Source organism: Elephas maximus, chromosome 4 (assembly GCF_024166365.1).
Source record: "Elephas maximus indicus isolate mEleMax1 chromosome 4, mEleMax1 primary haplotype, whole genome shotgun sequence".
Classification (NCBI taxonomy): domain Eukaryota; kingdom Metazoa; phylum Chordata; class Mammalia; order Proboscidea; family Elephantidae; genus Elephas; species Elephas maximus.
The window spans coordinates 78,917,501-78,931,845 of record NC_064822.1 but is presented as its reverse complement, the minus strand read 5'-3'; positions in this window follow the sequence as shown (position 1 = coordinate 78,931,845).

Here is a 14,345-nt window from a genome sequence, read left to right as displayed (position 1 = left end):
GGAGTCCTAGACTGAGGGTACCTTCAGGAGTGGTGTTCACTGCCTTTGCTTTGAGCCCCTGGGAACTGACCAGGGCTGTCCCTGCTACTTGTTAAAAGGCAGGTGACATGATCACAGCAGGCAAAGGGAAGAACATGACTTAAGTTGTTGTATCAGTTAGTTAAATTAGTGGAACTTCAGTTTAAGAGGCAATTTGGCATAGTAAAAAGAACAGGGCATTTTTTAATTACACAGATCTCAGTTTTAATACCTATTCCTCGATTTATTTATTACTTGCATGACTTCAAGCAAGCAACTTACCTTTTCCATATTATAAGCATACAACCCTAGGAAAGTTACTCAACCTTTTTCTGCCTCAATTTTGTCCTCTGTAAAATGAAATAATGCCTCTTAGAGTTGCTGCGGATAAAAGGAGTTAATATATGTAAAGCTGTTAGCATATGCTAAGCTCTATTTAAGCGTTAGTTGTTCCTATTTATTGTTTTTATTATTCCTTCTCTAAGCCTCAGTTTTGTTTTGTTTTTTTAAATCTGGGAAGTGGGAATAACAGAACATGCCTTGCACCGTTGCTGTAAAGATTATATAAAAATTGAATACTTATTCTCCAAGTATATTATTGCTGTTGCTGTTATTGCACCTCTTACCTGGTGTTGCTGTTTTTCTCCATGCAAGTCAGTTATCCCTCTTATACTACGGTATCAAGCTAACTGAAAAAATGAACTGAATATTTCTAATTACAGGATGACAGCTACGATACAAGTCTGGAATTTAACCTTAAAGTTGCCTAAGTAGTAGAAGATACTGTTACCAAAGTAAATAAATCATTGAAATTGGATTAGATTAAAAAGGTCCTCCACATAGGTGATAAAACAGAGCTATAAAATTCAATGTCATGCAGAGCAGAAAGGGGACATATGGGAACGCTCTGTATTTTCTGTGCAACTTTTCTGTAAACCTAAAACTACTCCAAAAAATGAAGCATACTAAAAAAAAATCCTATGTGAAAAGCACTCAAGTTATTCACTTTGAAACTCTACAGAAATAAAAGGTATTCCTTGAAACAATTCTTCCATATATACTGTTTGCCATGTTTCTGTTAATATGGATTGGTAAGAAATAGTTTGATACAGTCAAAGTTAAAAGCTCATTGTAGTGTCAGTTAAGACTTTAAGATGTTCTTTAGGTTGGACAATGGTAGGAGAAAAGAGACACGGTCTGCAATTTCCTGATCATTTTCTACATTAAGCCAGTACTAACCTTGCCAGGGCTGTGGGCAATGATATGCCCTTGGAGCAAAAGTAAGCCTGCAGTGCACAACCAAGACTAGGGTAAGGAGAGTGAGGCTCTAACCTTGGGTGCAGAAACCTCAGTAATCAAAATAAACAAAGAATATTCTAATGCAATCTTTAAAAAAAAAATCAAAACTAATACCAAAAAGAAGCCCTGGTGGCGCAGTGGTTAAGAGCCAAGCTGCTAATCAAAAGGACGGCAGTTCAAATCTACCAGTTGCTCCTTGGAAACCCTATGGGGCAGTTCTACTCTCTCCTACAGAGTCACTAAGAGTTGGAACTAACTCGACGGCACCTAACAATAACAAATACCAAAAAAGAATCTATGTTGAACAAAGTACCAAATTTTAAACAAAAGGCGGGGCCAAGATGGCAAAATAGTCAGACACTTCCCGTGGTCACTCTTACAACACAGATCCGAAAAAAACAAGTGAATCGATTATATATGACAATCTAGAAGCCCTAACATCAAAGACAAAGTTGAGGAGTCAGACTTAGTGGCAGAGAGAGGGAAAGACAGTTCAAAAGCAGAGAGGAAGTGCCAGGCCTGACCTGGCCAACATCCTGGAGGCAGGATCGTTTGGCACACATGGGCTGAGGCAAGCAGTAGCGCTCAGGATGCAATTTCCATGTTGGGAGAAACCAAGTAGCAGAGTCTGCACGAGCCTCTGAAGCCCGGGGGAAGTGGCAATGGATCTGTGAAAGTTAAGTGTAAGCATCCAATCTACTGCACAGGATCAAAATAACACTTCTCCCTCAGAGAGGTGCCTGTCTTTCCCTCACTTGCCCCATCCTCACTCTGCTCTAGTCCCAGTCTGGCAGCATTTAGTAGTTACCGCTCCTCATAGGCTAGAAATGGAACCTGTCACATACCCGAGCCAGTCCCCTGGCTTTGTGGAGGGAACAAATAAACAAACAAACAGGAAAAAAGAAAGTGTGAGCTCCCCTAAGCTGAGAACACAGGGCAGTCACTGTCCCTTTGCCTCACCAAAGGCATAAGGGGTCCACAGACTTTGAATGCCTTTCACCCCTGCCAAGACCTGTGTGGGCCCATTCAACAGCATGGGCCCTCTTTAGCATAGTACAACATGATATATTCCTGAAGCCTATTTTCAACTGCAACACCTAAGAGGGATTGGCAGACTCATGACATTTGACACCACCCTGGCCATTAAGCAGGGCCCTCATCTACCCACATCAGGGGCCTGAGGACTGGTGGCTCCACCCACTCCACCTAGCCAACCATGGCAGGGGTCTGAGAATAAGTGGTACCTCCCAGTCCTTACAGCCAACACTACTGGGTGCCCAAAGCCCAGCTGCAAAATTGAACTACATGCTCTAGGGACAGGGACACACCTTCCTTCCATTTAGGCACTCAGGGACAGCCGTTAGCCCCCTACTTTACTCAGCACATAACCCTCTGCTGAAGCCAGCTGCCTGCTACAATCACCCCTACGTAGCTCTACCCATCTAGGACTGTAGGTGAGTGCCTGCATCACACACTTGGTGACTGATGACCTGGACACCTGAGCTGAATCCACACAAGAAAAGTAAATGGACTCCTGGGCTCACATACCTAGTAGCAGCTCTAACTACCTGGTGACAGGAAGTGAGAGCTTCAAAGATGCCAATAGTCAAAGTAGTTCACACACCCAGCCTATTTGAGCATATCAAAACAAAACAAAAAGCTAGGACACAGTAAGCAAACATACAATAAATAACTTACTGATAACTCGAAGACAAAAGAAAATACCAAATCACATAAAGAGGTAGACTGATGGCTCCAGCAAGCAACCCAAACAAAAAACCAGGAAACTTTCCAGAGGAAGAGAAGGTCTTGGAATTACCAGAAGTAGAATTCAAAAGATTACTATACAGAGCTCTTCAAAAGATTGGGAAGGAAATCAAGCAAAATGCAGAAAAAGCCAAGGAACACACAAAGAAATACAGGAATTTAGGAGAGGTATACAAGAGCAAAATGACAAATTAAACAGGCTGCAAGAATCCATGGAGAGACAGCAGACTGAAGTCCAAAAGATTAACAATAAAATTTCAGAACTTGACAACTCAATAGAAAGTCATAGGGGCAGAAAGAGGCAATGGAAGTCAGATTTAGTGAGACTGAAGATGAAGCACTTGACACCAATTTATTAGAGGAAAAATCAGATAAAAAAATTAAAAACTGAAGAAAGCCTAAGAATTATGTGGGACTCTACAAGAGGAATAACCTACGAGTAATTGAAGTACCAGGACAGGGGAGATAACAGAAAGTACAGAGAGAATTACTGAAGGTTGGTTGGCAGAAAACTTCCCTGATATCGTGAAAGGCAAGAAGCTATCCAAGAAATTTATTGAACCTCACACAGCATATCCCAAAGAAAGTCATCAAGACATATTATAGTCAAACTTGCCAAAACCAAAGATAAAGAGAGAATTTTAAGAGCAGGTAGGGATAAGCGAAAAGCCACCTACAAAGGACAGTCAATAAGACTAAACTCTGACTACACAGTAGAAACCATGCAGGCAAGAAGGTAATGGGATGACAGATATAAAGCCTTGAAGGAAAAAAATCACCAACCAAGAATTATATATCCAGCAAAATTGTCTCTCAAATATGAAGGCAAATTTAGGGCCTTTCCAGATAAACAGAAGTTAAGGGAATTTGTAAAAACCAAACCAATGTTACAATACTAAAGGAAGTCCTTTACTAAAGAATCAATACTATCAGATAACAACCAGATATCAACCCAGGTAGGAAAGTCACAATAATAAATCAAAGCTAAAACACTGAAAATAGGGAAAAACAGATGTCAATATGTAAAAGAAGTCAACATTTTTTAAAAAGAAGGAATAAATAGTGTAGTCATAGAATTTTCATATGGAGAAGTTAAATAAAAGATTGGTTTAAACTTATAAAAATAGAGGTAAATTTCAAGGTAACCACAAAGAAAACTACCAAACCTGCATATCAAAATAAAACAGGAGAAAAACATAAAGACTCAGCAAATACAAAATCAACAACAATCAAAAAGATGAAAAGAAAATACATACAGAAAAACGACTTAGCACGGAAAATTAAATGAAATTAAGAAACTGTCGACAACACATACACACACAAATACCTCAAAATGAGAGCACAAAACTCATACCTGTCGATGATTACACTGAATGTAAATGGACGAAATGCACCAATAAAGACACAGAGAGAGCAGAATGGATTAAAAAAAAACACAGTCCTGTATGCTGCCTACAAGAGACACACCTTAGACTTAAAGACACAAACAAACTAAAGCTCAAAGGATGGAAAAATATATATCAAGCAAACAACTATCAAAAAAGAGCAGGAGTGACAATATTAATCTCTGACAAAATAGGCTTTGAAGGAAAATTCACCATAAAGGATAAGGAAGGACACTATATAATGATTAAAGGATCAATACACCAGGAGGACATGACCATAATAAATATTTATGCACCCAACGACAGGGCTCCAAAATATAACACAAACTCTAACAGCATTGAAAAGAGAAATAGATAGCTCCACAATATTAGTAGGAGAACTCAATACACCACTTTCGTGAGGGACAGAATATCAAAAAAAGCTTAATAAAGACACACAAGATCTAAATGCCACAATCAACCAACTTGATCTCATAGACATATACAAAACACTCCATCCAACAGCAGCCAAGTATATATTCTTTTCCAATGCACGTGCAACATTCTACAGAATAGGCCACATATTAGCCCATAAAGCAAGCCTTAACAGAATTTAAAACATCGAAATACTACAAAGCATCTTTTCTGACCATAAAGCTGTAAAGTAGAAATCAATAACAGGAGAAGCAAGATGGAAAAAAAAAAAATACATGGAAACTAAACAACATCTTGCTCAAAAACTACTGGGTTATAGAAGAAATCAAGGATGGAATAAAGAAACTCATAGAATCAAATGAGAAAGAAAACACATCCTACAGGTACCTTTGGGACACAGTAAAATCAGTGCCCAGAGGTCAATTTATAGCAATAAATGCACACATCCAAAAAGAAGAAAGGGCAAAATCAAAACACTAACCTTACAATTCGAATAGAGAGCAGCAAAAGAAGCCCTTGGACACCAGAAGAAAGCACGGAATAAAAATTAGAGCAGAAATAAATGAAACAGAGCGTAGAAAAACAATGAAAAGAGTTAATAAGACCAAAAGCTTGTTCTTGGAAAAGATCAACAAAATCGATAAACCATTGACCAAACTGAAAAAAGAAAAACAGGAGAGGAAGCAAATAGTCCTAAAAGAAATGAGATTGGCGACACCACAAACAGACCCAACTGAAATTAAAAGAATCATAACAGAATACTATGCAAAATTGTACTCCAACAAATTTCCAAACCTAGAGGAAATGGACAAATTTCTAGAAACGCACTACCTACCTAAACTAACACAAACCAAGGTAGAAACACTAAACAAACCTATAAGAAATTAAGAGATTGAAGAGGTAATATAAAAAAAAAACAACAACAACAACAAAAAGCCCTAACCCTGATGGCTTCACCGGAGAATTCTACCAAACTTTGAAAGAAGAGTTAGCACCAATACTACTAAAGGTATTTCAGAGTATAGAAAAGGATGGGATACTTCCAAACTCATTCTGTGAAGCCAGCATAACCCTGATACCAAAACCAGGTAAAGACACCACACAAAAAAAGAAAATTATAGATGAACATCCCTCATGAGGAAACCCTGGTGTCATAGTGGTTAAGTGCTACAGCTGCTAACCAAAAGGTCTGCAGTTCAAATCCACCAGGCGCTCCTTGGAAACTCTATGGGGCAGTTCTACTCTGTTCTATAGGGTCACTGTGAGTCAGAATCAACTCAACAGCAATGGGTTTGGTTTTTTGGTTTATCCCTCATGAACACAGATGCAAAAATCCTCAACAAAATTCTAGCCAACAGAATTCAACAACATATCAAAAAAAATAATTCGCCATGACCACATGGGATTCATACCAGGTGGCAGGGATGGTTCAACATTAGAAAAACAATCAATGTAATTCATCACATAAATAATACAAAAGATAAGAACCACATGATCTTATTAGTCAATGTGGAAAAGGCATTTGACAAAGTCCAACACCCATTCATGATAAAAAGTCTCAGAAAAATAGGAATAGAAGGGAATTCCTGGACATAATAAAGGGCATTTATACAAAGCCAACAGCCAACATTATCCTAAATGAAGAGTCTGAAAGCATTCCCCTTGAGAATGGGAACCAGTCAAGGATGCCCTTTATTACCACCCTTATTCAACACTGTGCTAGAAATCCTTGCCAGATCAATTAGGCTAGAAAAAGAAATAATATTGGTAAGGAAGAAGTAAAAGCATCTCTATTTGCAAATGATATGATCTTTTACACAGAAATCCCTAAAGAATCCACAAGAAAACTACTGGAACTAACAGAAGATTTCAGCAAAGTATCATGATACAAGATAAACATACAAGAATCAGTTGTATTCCTCTGCACCAACAAAGAGAACTTCAAAAAGGAAATCACCAAAACAATACCATTTATAATAGTCCCCAGGAAGATAAAATACTCAGGAATAAATCTAACCAGAGACGTAAAAGACCTATACAAAGAAAACTACAAGACACTAATGCGAGAAACCAAAAGAGACCTACATAAGTGGAAAAACATACCTTGCTCATGGATAGGAAGACTCAACACTGTGAAAAATGTCAATTCTACCCAAAACAATCTACAGATAAATGCAATCTTGATCCAAATTCCAACAACATTTTTTAATGAAATGGAGAAACAAATCACCAACTTCACATGGAAAGGGAAGAGGCCCTGGATAAGTAAAGCATTACTAAGGAAGAACAAAGTGGGAGGCCTCACACTACCTGATTTTAGAACTCATTATACTGCCATGATAGTCAAAACAGCCTCGTACTGTACAACAACAGATATATAGACCAACGGAATAGGATTGAGAATCCAGAAGTAAATTCATTCACCAGTGAGAATCTGATATTTGACAAAGTCCCAAAGTCCGTTAAACAGGGAAAAGACAATCTTTTTCACTAATGGTGGTGGCATAACTGGATATCCACCTGCAAAAAAATGAAACAACACCCATACCTCACATCATGCATAAAAACTAACTCAAAATGGATCAAAAACCTAAATAAAAAATCTAAAACAATAAACGTCATGGAGGAAAAAATAGAGATAATGCTAGGAGCCCGAATACATGGCATAAACAGAATATAAGCCATGACTAACAATGCACAAATACCAGAAGAAAAACTGGATAACTGGGAGCTCCTAAAAATCAAACACTAAACTTATGCTCATTGAAAGTCTTTACTAAAAGAGTAAAAAGACAACCTAGAGATTGGGAAAAAAAAAATTAGCTATAACATAGCCAGTAAGGGTCTAATCTCTAAAATCTATAAGATATCGCAACACCTCAACAACAAAAAGAGAAATAATCCAATTAAAAAACAGACAAAGAATATGAACAGGCACTTCACCAAAAGAGGTGTTCAGGTAGCTAACAGATACATGAGGAAATGCTCATGAGCATTAGCCATTAAAAAACCTATTGCTGTCGAGTCAGTTCCTACTCCTAGTGGCCCTATAGGACAGAGTAGAACTGCCCCATAGGGTTTTCAAGGAGCACCTGATGGATTCGAACTGCTGACCTTTTGGTTTCCAGCCGTTAGAAAAATGCAAATCAAAACTACAATTAGATACCATCTCACCCCAACAAGGCTAGCACTAATAAAAAATAAAAATAAAAAACACAAAATAATAAATTTTGGAGACGTTGTGGAGACACTGGAACATTTATGCACTGCTTGTTGAAATGTAAAATGGTACGACCACCTTGGAAATCAATTTGGTGCTTCCTTAAAAAGTTAGAAATAGAAGTGCCACAGGATCCTTCGATCCTACTCCTTGGAATTCCACCCCTAGAGAAATAGGAGCTGTCACACAAATAGATATATGCATACCGGCATTCACTGTAGCACTGTTCACAATACCAAAAAGGTGGAAACAACCTAGATGCCCATCAACAGACGAATGGATAAACAAATTATGGTACATACACAAAATGGAATACTGTGAGGTCGGGGCCAAGATGGCGGACTAGGTAGACGCTACCTCGGATCCCTCTTGCAACAAAGACTCGGAAAAACAAGTGAATCGATCATGTACATAACAATCTACGAACCCTGAATAAAAAACACAGATTTAGAGATGGAAAACGAACAAATACGGGGAAGCAGCAATTGTTTTCAGAGCCTGGAGCCAGCGTCCCAGTCAGGTAACCTTTGGCGCCTGATTTAGGGCAGAGCCCAGGGGAGCTGACGGCACAAACAAGGGGTGCAGCCCTACCCCCCGAACTCACCCCGGGAGGGGGCCCAGCCGGTTCACGCGGGTGGCGTGGCGATGCAGCCGGTGGGAGAAGTCCCTGGGAGGCAGTGACTGGTTGTGGAGCTGGGAGAGCAGCGTCCTAGCCGGGGAATCGTGCCGCCAGGATTTTGACCAGGCGCTGGCACAGCACAAGCATGGAGAGCTGCTCCACTCCCCTGAACTAACCCCGGGAGGGGGCCCAGCTGGTTTGCGGGCGGCGCAGTGATGCTGGCAGGATGAGAAGTCCCCAGGAGGCAGCGACTGATTTTGGAGCCGGGAGTAAAGCGCCCCAGCCGAGGAACCTTGACGCTAGGAGTTGGACTGTCAGCGGGTGGCTTCAGAGGGCCAGATCCCCGGGGGCAATCTCCACACAGCCAGCACACATAGGCGACATGCCCCGTGGGAATCTCAGATATAATAGTCATTCCAAGCAAGACAAGCAACTCTGGCTATATTCTGAGGTGCTACTCTCCTATATCGCTGATCCCTCCCCCACCACCCCAGGCGGCTTCATTAACATTGGAATTGCCTGAGCCAGAGGGAGAACAGCTCCGGCTCCGCGGCAGCTTTGCTTCCCCCACCCCTTTTTTTTTTTCTTCTTTTGGTCTTTTCTTAACCCACTCTTTCGGCCTGAGAGAAGGAACAACAACAACAACAAAAAAAAAACCCAGGGACCAAAAATCCACCCCTAATTGGACTAAAAACACAGAACCAGCTACAGCCAAGCATATATGATCCAAATCTCAGACTTTCATCCTTACAGGGAACAACGTGGCAGTTATAATCCAAAGGCAATTCTGATAGGGATCTGACTGCATTTTCTTTTAGCGGATTTTCTGGAAAAACTAGTTTCCCGGTGATGGCTCGGAGACAGCGGTCCATATCAAACCACATAAAGAAGCAGACCATGACAGCTTCTACAACCCCCCCAAACAAAAGAATCAAAATCTTTCCCAAATGAAGATACAATCCTGGAATTACCAGATACAGAATATAAAAAACTAATTTACAGAATGCTTCAAGACATCAGAAACGAAATAGGGCAAACTGCAGAAAAAGCCAAGGAACACACTGATAAAACAGTTGAAGAACTCAAAAAGATTATTCAAGAACATAGTGGAAAAATTAATAAGTTGCAAGAATCCATAGAGAGACAGCATGTAGAAATCCAAAAGATTAACAATAAAATTACAGAATTAGACAACGCAATAGGAAGTCAGAGGAGCAGACTCGAGCAATTAGAATGCAGACTGGGACATCTGGAAGACCAGGGAATCAACACCAACATAGCTGAAAAAAAAATCAGATAAAAGATTAAAAAAAATGAAGAAACCCTAAGAATCATGTGGGACTCTATCAAGAAGGATAACCTGCGTGTGATTGGAGTCCCAGAACAGGGAGGGAGGACAGAAAACACAGAGAAAATAGTTGAAGAACTCCTCACAGAAAACTTCTCTGACATCATGAAAAACTAAAGGATATCTATCCAAGATGCTCATCGAACCCCATTTAAGACTGATCCAAAAAGAAAAACACCAAGACATATTATCATCAAACTCGCCAAAACCAAAGATAAAGAGAAAATTTTAAAAGCAGCCAGGGAGAAAAGAGAGGTTTCCTTCAAGGGAGAATTAAGAAGAATAAGTTCAGACTACTCAGCAGAAACCATGCAGGCAAGAAGGGAATGGGACGATATATACAAAGCACTGAAGGAGAAGAACGGCCAGCCAAGGATCATATATCCAGCAAAACTCTCTCTGAAATATGAAGGCGAAATTAAGATATTTACAGATAAACACAAGTTTAGAGAATTTGCAAAAACCGAACCAAAGCTACAAGAAATACTAAAGGATATTGTTTGGTCAGAAAACCAATAATATCAGATACCAGCACAACACAAGGTCACAAAACAGAACATCCTGATATCAACTCAAATAGGGAAATCACAAAAACAAATTAAGATTAATTAAAAAAAAATACTCATAACAGGGAATCATGGAAGTCAATATGTAAAAGATCACAATAATCAAAAAGAGGCACTAAACACAGGAGGCATAGAACTGCCATATGGAGAGTGATACAAGGCGACATAGAGCAATACAAGTTAGGTTTTTACTTAGAAAAATAGGGGTAAATAATAAGGTAACCACAAAGAGATATAACAACTCCATAACTCAAGATAAAAGCCAAGAAAAACATAACGACTCAACAAACATAAAGTCAAACACTACGAAAATGAGGATCTCACAATTTACTAGGAAAAACGTCTCAGCAGAAAAAAGTATGTGGAAAAATGAAATTGTCAACAACACACATAAAAAGGCATCAAAATGACAACACTAAACACTTATTTATCTATAATTACGCTGAATGTAAATGGACTAAATGCACCAATAAAGAGACAGAGAGTCTCGGACTGGATAAAGAAACATGATCCGTCTATATGCTGCCTACAAGAGACACACCTTAGACTTAGAGACACAAACAAACTAAAACTCAAAGGATGGAAAAAAATATATCAAGCAAACAATAAGCAAAAAAGAAGAGGAGTAACAATATTAATTTCTGACAAAATAGACTTTAGACTTAAATCCGCCACAAAGGATAAAGAAGGAGACTACATAATGATAAAAGGGACAATTGATCAGGAAGACATAACCATATTAAATATTTATGCACCCAATGACAGGGCTGCAAGATACATAAATCAAATTTTAACAGAATTGAAAAGTGAGATAGATACCTCCACAATTATAGTAGGAGACTTCAACACACCACTTTCGGAGAAGGACAGGACTTCCACAGTAAGAAGCTCAATAGAGACACGGAAGACCTAATTACAACAATCAACCAACTTGACCTCATTGACTTATACAGAACTCTCCACCCAACAGCTGCAAAATATACTTTTTTTTCTAGCGCACATGGAACATTCTCTAGAATAGACCACATATTAGGTCATAAAACAAACCTTTGCAGAGTCCAAAACATCGAAATATTACAAAGCATCTTCTCAGATCACAAGGCAATAAAACTAGAAATCAATAACAGAAAAACTAGGGAAAAGAAATCAAATACTTGGAAAATGAACAATACCCTCCTGAAAAAAGACTGGGTTATAGAAGACATCAAGGAGGGAATAAGGAAATTCATAGAATGCAACGAGAATGAAAATACTTCCTATCAAAACCTCTGGGACACAGCAAAAGCAGTGCTCAGAGGCCAATTTATATCGATAAATGCACACATACAAAAAGAAGAAAGAGCCAAAATCAGAGAACTGTCCCGACAACTTGAACAAATAGAAAGTGAGCAACAAAAGAATCGATCAGGCACCAGAAGAAAACAAATAATAAAAATAAGAGCTGAACTAAATGAATTAGAGAACAGAAAAACAATTGAAAGAATTAACAAAGCCAAAAGCTGGTTCTTTGAAAAAATTAACAAAATTGATAAACTATGGGCTAGACTGACTAAAGAAATACAGGAAAGGAAACAAATAACCCGAATAAGAAACGAGAAGGACCACATCACAACAGAACCAACTGAAATTAAAAGAATCATATCAGATTATTATGAAAAATTGTACTCTAACAAATTTGCAAACCTAGAAGAAATGGATGAATTCCTGGAAAAACACTACCTACCTAAACTAACACATTCAGAAGTAGAACAACTAAATAGACCCATAACAAAAAAAGAGATTGAAACGGTAATCAAAAAACTCCCAACAAAAAAAAGCCCTGGCCTGGACGGCTTCACTGCAGAGTTCTACCAAACTTTCAGAGAAGACTTAACACCACTACTACTGAAGGTATTTCAAAGCATAGAAAAAGACGGAATACTACCCAACTCATTCTATGAAGCCACCATCTCCCTGATACCAAAACCAGGTAAAGACATTACAAAAAAAGAAAATTACAGACCTGTATCTCTCATGAACATAGATGCAAAAATCCTCAACAAAATTCTAGCCAATAGAATCCAACAACACTTAAAAAAAATAATTCACCATGATCAAGTGGGATTTATACCAGGTATGCAAGGCTGGTTTAATATCAGAAAAACCATTAATGTAATCCATCACGTAAATAAAACAAAAGACAAAAACCACATGATCTTATCAATAGATGCAGAAAAGACATTTGACAAAGTCCAACACCCTTTTATGATAAAAACTCTCACCAAAGTAGGAATTGAAGGAAAATTCCTCAACATAATAAAGGGCATCTATGCAAAGCCAACAGCCAACATCACTCTAAATGGAGAGAACCTGAAAGCATTTCCCTTGAGAACGGGAACCAGACAAGGATGCCCTTTATCACTGCTCTTATTCAACATCGTGCTAGAAGTCCTAGCCAGGGCAATTAGGCTAGACAAAGAAATAAAAGGCATCCGGATTGGCAAGGAGGAAGTAAAATTATCTCTATTTGCAGATGACATGATCTTATACACAGAAAACCCTAAGGAATCCTCCAGAAAACTACTGAAACTAATAGAAGAGTTTGGCAGAGTCTCAGGTTATAAAATAAACATACAAAAATCACTTGGATTCCTCTACATCAACAAAAAGAACATCGAAGAGGAAATAACCAAATCAATACCATTCACAGTAGCCCCCAAGAAGATAAAATACTTAGGAATAAATCTTACCAAGGATGTAAAAGACCTATACAAAGAAAACTACAAAGCTCTACTACAAGAAATTCAAAAGGACCTACTTAAGTGGAAAAACATATCTTGCTCATGGATAGGAAGACTTAACCTAGTAAAAATGTCTATTCTACCAAAAGCCATCTATACATATAACGCACTTCCGATCCAAATTCCAATGTCATTTTTTAAGGTGATAGAGAAACAAATCACCAATTTCATATGGAAGGGAAAGAAGCCTCGGATAAGCAAAGCATTACTGAAAAAGAAGAAGAAAGTGGGAGGCCTCACTCTACCTGATTTCAGAACCTATTATACGGCCACAGTAGTCAAAACAGCCTGGTACTGGTACAACAACAGGCACATAGACCAATGGAACAGAATTGAGAACCCAGATATAAATCCATCCACATATGAGCAGCTGATATTTGACAAAGGACCAGTGTCAGTTAATTGGGGAAAAGATAGTCTTTTTAACAAATGGTGCTGGCATAACTGGATATCCATTTGCAAAAAAATGAAACAGGACCCATACCTCACACCATGCACAAAAACTAACTCCAAGTGGATCAAAGACCTAAACATAAAGACTAAAACGATAAAGATCATGGAAGAAAAACTAGGGACAATCCTAGAAGCCCTAATACAAGGCATAAACAGAATACAAAACATTACCAAAAATGATGAAGAGAAACCCCATAACTGGGAGTTCCTAAAAATCAAACACCTATGCTCATCTAAAGACTTCACCAAAAGAGTAAAAAGACCACCTACAGATTGGGAAAGAATTTTCAGCTATGACATCTCCGACCAGCGCCTGATCTCTAAAATCTACATGATTCTATCAAAACTCAACCACAAAAAGACAAACAACCCAATCAAGAAGTGGGTAAAGGATATGAACACACACTTCACTAAAGAAGATATTCAGGCAGGCAACAGATACATGAGAAAATGCTCTCGATCATTAGCCATTACAG